Raw genomic sequence first — 7,010 nt, forward strand, 5'->3', positions numbered from 1 at the left:
TAAAAAATATATATATATATACGAAAATATTAAAAACATCTACGGACCTCTATACATATCGTTATCGTCGAAATCCTATCATCTTCTTTGAAAATCAAATCGCTAAAGGCAAAAATGAATATATAGACACATACATATTGATATATATTTATTTATAAAGGCACAGAACGTCTATATAAAACACTAGGATAAATTTCGAACTTCTTAATTAGCAGAGCTGAAGAACGGTTAAACAAACGTTGCAGAGAAACGCCTGAAGCCTTTGGTAGCTGCTTCGACCATTAAGTTACTTTGATAACTTAATAATAATAATAAAAAAAGAGCCTGATAAATCTTCTTCCGTTGGTGATCGCCCACCTCGAAACCAGACTAAATTTAATACTACCTTGGGGATTTTGTCCAGGTAAGCAAGCAAGTAAATAAGTAAGCAAAGTAAATATTTAAAATGCTGTTTGTTTTTCAGTTTTACAGCGTTATGTTAATCAAATTACAGGTGTTAATTTTACAGGTGGAATTAATTGTGAGATGACACTTCCGTCAAAAAGCGAGCAATGCAAATGCTGCTGGCTTTTACTTTCACTTTCGATACGTGTGTATATTCTTTCGTGTATGTATGTATGTATGTATGTATGTATGTATGTATGTGTATATATGTGTGCTTGTGTATATATAACACACACCTATATATAACGTATAATATAGATGATATATATATATATATCTTTATATATATATATATATATATAATATATATATAATATATGTGTATATAACATATAGATACATGCGTGTGTGTGTATATATTTGTATATAATATACGTTTATGTATGTGTGTGTAAAAGGAATACAGACAAAAACAAGCGAAAGAATGAATGAATTGGATATACAAAGTGTGTGTGTGTGTGTGTGTGTGTCTGCGTGCGTACGTGAATGTTTAAGGTGTTGGCTTTTGTTGTTACTTTTGTTGAACGCATTGTAGATTAGACGTGAACGAGCAAATTTACAAGGGAAGACGTTCCAGTTGTGGCCATCTAGTTCACACACGCACACACACACACACACACACACACACACACACACACACACGCACGCACACACCGCACACATATATATACACACCTTTTCGCAGTACCGTTTCTTTTTCTGCTTTAAATGCAACACACCTGGTCCGATATTCAGTATGGTTATTTAGCTGCTATTTCTTTCTCATAAAATAACCAAGCAAATGTCCCCTTATTGGGGCATGGATGAAATGAGGTGGGGGGAGTCAAGGGGCAAAGAAAAGCCAAGGGAACCGGGAAAACCAAAGATAGAATTGCTGTGTAACTAATAACTACTCCATTTTTGATTGCTTGAACTTATTATTATTATTATTATTATTATATTATTATTATTATTATTATTATTATTATTATTATTGTTATTATTATTATTATTATTATTATTGTTATTATTATTGTTATTATGCTGGCTGACTTGTCTGAGCTACGAAAAAAATTTTGTAATTTTCCTCCGGTTCTCATCATCATCATCATCCTCATCACCATCATTATATATATATGTACATGCACACATACACGCACACACGCACACACACGCACGCACACAGATATACACACATACACATGAACACTCATATATCTGCATAAACACACATACCCAAATACATATATCTGATATAGAATACGGATTATGTTGCAACATCACCTGCGCAACCCAAACACCGCCCCCGCTGCACCATATATATACTCTTTAATCTTTTACTTGTTTCAGTCATTTGACTGCGGCCATGCTGGAGCACCGCCTTTAATCGAGCAAATCGACCCCGGGACTTATTCTTTTTGTAAGCCCAGTACTTATTCTATCGGTCTCTTTTGCCGAACAGCTAAGTGACGGGGACGTAAACACACCAGCATCGGTTGTCAAGCAATGCTAGGGGGACAAACACAGACACACAAACACACACACACACATACATATATATATATATAATATACATATATACGACAGGCTTCTTTCAGTTTCCGTCTACCAAATCCACTCACAAGGCATTGGTCGGCCCAAGGCTATAGCAGAAGACACTTGCCCAAGATGCCACGCAGTGGTACTGAACCCGCAAGCTACTTACCACACAGCCACTCCTGCGCCTATATATATATATATATATACTTTAAATTGCCACATACAATATACAATATATATTGTAAGTGGTGATTGACGATTTAAAGTCTATTCTCAGCATATTGTTTATAATTTTCACCTTTACAGGTGTTTTTGACATGCTGGCCATTTTACTCTTTTATTCTTTTACTGTTTCAGTTATTTTATTGCGGCCATGCTGGATCACCGCCTTTAGTCGAACTAATCGACCCCACGACTTATTCTTTGTAAGCCTAGTACTTATTCTATCGGTCTGTTTTGCTGAACCGCTAATTTACGGTGACATAAACACACCAGCATCGGTTGTCAAGCGATGTTGGGTGAGGGGGGACAAACACAGATACACAAACACACACACATACATATTCATATATACACATATACGACGGGCTTCTTTCAGTTTCCATCTACCAAATCCACTCACAAGTCTTTGGTCGACCCGAGGCTATAGTATAAGACACTTGGCCTAGGTGCCACGGAGTGGGACTGAACCCGGTATCATGTGGTTGGTAATCAAGCTACTTACCACACAGCCACTCCTGAACCTATGATGAAATATTTGGAAAAAATTTCATCCTATATTAGAAGTATATATATATATATATATATATATATATATATATATATATATATATATATATATATATATATATATACGTAAGCATGCAGTCTTATGCACACACTCATATGCTGTCCACAAATATGCATCGAGATACACGTGTGTAGTAAATACGCAGTTACGATAGTTATACATGTTGATAGGTGACTTTTGCGTGTAAACGCATGTATTTGCATATGGAGGCGTATATCAGATTTTAAGTGTATATGACTAATATTTCATAAGCCACCCACTAGCCACACGCACGCGCGCACACACACGCACACGCCTGCTCACACATAACTTTTAGCAGTTTGGAATCAGTCCAGAAGAAACCTTTCCCCCGATGATGAGAACTGGCCAATAACCTCTGATCATTGGTTAATTGATATCACCGGGTGTATATCATCTGTAACTTCCGTTAGACAAACCGGCAGTTATCTGATTTATTGAAGTATGAAATGGCTTTATCGTTAATGCTACATATTGCTGGTGGGCGTTTGGATCTGTCATGTATGTGTTTCCAAACGAACTGGGGTGGAAATATGAAGTTCTTCCTATTACTTAACCTAAATGTGTGCAGATGCTTATAATAACGTTAATTGAAAGTGTTCGTAGTCAGCCCTATCTACTGCCTTCTCAGGCAGACATATTCTAACAGTTCAATATATAATTACTCTTGAAGGGAAGATTCTTTTAGTGAGTGGGTAGAAGTATTTCGGACAGTTATAAGTTGACTGTTGGGATGAGGACTGTATGGGAGCGTTCGTTTATTGCAACGTATGATATGAAAGACAGCGCTGTCTAGGCAAGACAAGTTGACTTAAACTTTGTGTATCTATGGGAAATGATGTCATACTACAGCTAAATGGCTCCCGGCTTTTGTCTAACGTGTTTAATCTGGTGGATTAGACTAGAGTACCTTTCTTTTCTGAGTTTCACTCTGGCGTAGAATGGTAAAATGTTTCTATATACACCAGCAGCGTCTGCCTAGTGCATCGTTAGAGTAGAAAGAGCCCTGTTAAAGATGCCCACGTTCAAGTTGCCACTGCAAACTTTCGTAATATTCCAGCTTTAAGATTCTCAATCAGAGACGAGGTGGGTCGATTTTCGGGCTATGTATCCGTGTGCGTATGGCTGGTGGGTGGCTTATGAAATATTAGTCATATACACTTAAAATCTGATATACCCCCCACTATGCAAATACATGCGTTTACACGCAAACGTCACCTATCACTATATATATATATATATATATATATATATATATATATATATATATATATATATATATATATATATATATATATATATCGTAACTGCGTATTTACACACGTGTATCTCAATGCATATTTGTGGACAGCATATGAGTGTGTGCATAAGACTGCATGCTTACGTATATATCGTATGGCTGGCATTTGGTATGGTGCTTTGTTTCTCTTAAAATCAAGTGTTATATAATACAAATTGACTTGTTTAAATTAGAATTTAGTACTTATGGATATGTCTAAATCAGGCACCTTAATTTTTCTTGTAATTTTCTTTTAAATTCATTTTTTTACTTTAAGAAAAGATTTAATATACGTTTATCTTGCACGTAACTGCTGAGCAGACATCTCCGTGTAAAGTTATGATCACGTTGCGGTTTGTCAGGATGTCAAGGATAAACAACCTTCTGAGGACATCGACCGCCTCCGCTTCGTCATAACTTTTCATCATGGGAATTTTGAAGTCATCCCCTGTCCTGGTCCAAGAAGACCCGGTTTGGCAAACCAGCGATTCTTTTCGTCCTGGTATCTCGATCGTTAATTCTAGTAAATTCCATCTCCATACCAACTGTGTGTGCATATGATTGTATGAATATATGTAGATTTGTGTGTTTTGCTTTATGTATGTATGTATGTATGTATGTATGTATGTATGTATGTATGTACAGATGTGTATGTTTCATGTATGTATTCTCAGGCATATAGTTGCATAGCTAGACATGCTCATATATATTTAAATGATAAACATCTGGTAAGTTTACAGATTTTTTGCAGTTCCAGTGATGGATTGGATCTGCAGTCCTTGAAGTAGCTTTGCTCTTTCTGGTTTTGAGAAGCCTAATTTATCAAGATTAGTATTTAGGCAGTGTGTTACATATCCCAGGGCCCCAGTAATTACAGGTATAAACCTGAACCTGTAATATGGATAGAGTAACTGCTTGTATGTATGTATGCATCAAGGCGCATGACTTTGTGGTTTCGGTATTCGGCTCCCGTCCACTCACCTGACAAAAACCAGTAGTACCTGTAATTCAAAAGGGCCGGCCTTGTCACATTCTGTGTCCCGTTGAATCTCTCCGAGAGATAGGTGAAGGGTATGCACGTCTGTGGAGACTCAACCACTTGCTCTTTGGTATCACGAGCCGGATGTTCCGTTGGTACGATCAACTGGAACTCTCATGGTCGGAACCGGCGAGTGCCCTTTAGATCTATCCAGCTATCTGCTTGTCTGTCTGTCTGTCTGTCTGACTTCCTGTCTGTCTATCTGTTTGTCTGCCTTCTTGTCTGTCTGTCTATCTACCTGTCTACTTATCTAACTTTCTGTCTGTCTATCTATCTATCTATCTATCTATCTATCTATCTATCTATCTATCTATCTATCTATCTATCTATCTATCTATCTATCTATCTATCTATCTGTCGATGCATGGATACATGTGTACACATATACATGTAGATATAATATATTAGTCAAGGACAAAGCAGCGCCCATGACCCTTAACAGGGCGTTGGTCACCGACACAGGTGAGAAGGCGGGAGGAAGCTATCCTCAAAGTGGAAATCTGGTCGAAATGCTTCCAACAGAATGGTCGCCGCAAAACCACTCATGGTGCCATGATCTACGTGGGTGATGGTACCACCACCCATGTAGACCATGGGACCAGTTGAATTTAGAGGGTAAAGGACCGGAACAATTACCACTAGGTATCCGGTCCAACGTTATTACAGTTTTGCCAATGCTTCGCTTTGGTTCGGTCCTTTATTTCATCGACCCTCGAAAGGATAAAAGGCGAAGTCGACCTGGGCAGGATTTGAAACCAGAGGCACAAACTCAGAGTAAATACTCTGACCGTGTGTGTGTATGCGTGTGTGTGTACGCTTGTGTATGTGTGTATGCTTGTGTGTGTGTATGCTTGTCAGTGCGTGTGTATGCTTGTGTGTGTGTGTATGCGTGTGTAGGCTTGTGTGTGTGTATGCTTGTGTGTGTGTATGTTCATGCTTGTATGCGTGTATGCTTATGTGTGTGTATGTATGTACTTGTGTCTGTGTGCGTATGCTCGTATCTGTCTGTATGCTTGCGTGTGTTTGTGTGTATGTCTATGTGTGTGTGTGATTTGGATCAAATGTCAATGGCCATTACCTCAACTTCTTTTTTTATCTTTTGCTATAGACGTCATTTTTCCACAGAGCCAAGAGAGAAGACCAACGTATGGTCCCTTAGCTACCTAGAAATAGCAGCGACACCTTTAACAAATCACACACCCTTTCCTCACCATCCCACCACCCATAAGCAATAAAATCTCATTAGAAATGTCCAGTGTACAATACAGCACGAAAATATATTACATTACAACACACAAACACATATACATACATGCATACTTACATACACACACATACATACACATATGTGCCAACGCACGAAACTCTTGGCCCTTAAAAACGTGTAAATGATTATGTTTTTATAACCCAAAACCTTGTGAGTGGATTTGGTAGATGGAAACTGAAAGAAGCCCACAGTATATATATATATATATATATATATATTTGTGTGTGTGTGTATGTCTGAATGTGCGATTGTGTGTGTGTTTGTGTGTCTCTGTTCGTCTCCCCCCATCGCTTGACAACCAATGTTGGTATGTTTACCTTCCCATTAAATTAGGGGTTCAGCAAAAGAGTCTGATGACTTAAGTACAAAGTTTACAAAGATAAGTCTGGGGCCGATTTGTTCGACTAAGGGCGGTGCCTGCCTCAGTATGGCCGCAGTCAAGTGACTGAAATAACTAAAAGTAATATAATATTATATATATTATTATATATATATATCTATATATATATATATATATATCGATTATATATATATATATTATATATATATATATATATATATATATATATATATATAATATATTTAGGAGTGACCCCACAGGTCACTCGTCCACCAGAAAGAGCAGCCATATATACACCGCCAAGTATTATTAATT

The 7,010-nt window shown here is 37.5% G+C and overlaps 1 protein-coding gene across 4 annotated transcripts in view; it reads left to right on the forward strand.

The window, feature by feature from the left end:
* Nucleotides 1–7,010, forward strand: part of LOC115219702 (glutamic acid-rich protein-like) — a 140,479-nt gene that overhangs the window by 989 nt on the left and 132,480 nt on the right. For 3 of the 4 annotated variants that reach the window (XM_036509801.1, XM_036509802.1, XM_029789878.2), the window contains exon 1: nt 1–403. This exon is cut by the window's left edge. The gene's annotated coding sequence lies outside the window, so the exon portion shown is untranslated. Of the gene's footprint in view, nt 424–7,010 lie in introns of all 4 variants that reach the window. The other variant, XM_036509800.1, reaches the window with a different exon arrangement.

Source organism: Octopus sinensis, linkage group LG15 (genome assembly GCF_006345805.1).
Source record: "Octopus sinensis linkage group LG15, ASM634580v1, whole genome shotgun sequence".
NCBI lineage: Eukaryota > Metazoa > Mollusca > Cephalopoda > Octopoda > Octopodidae > Octopus > Octopus sinensis.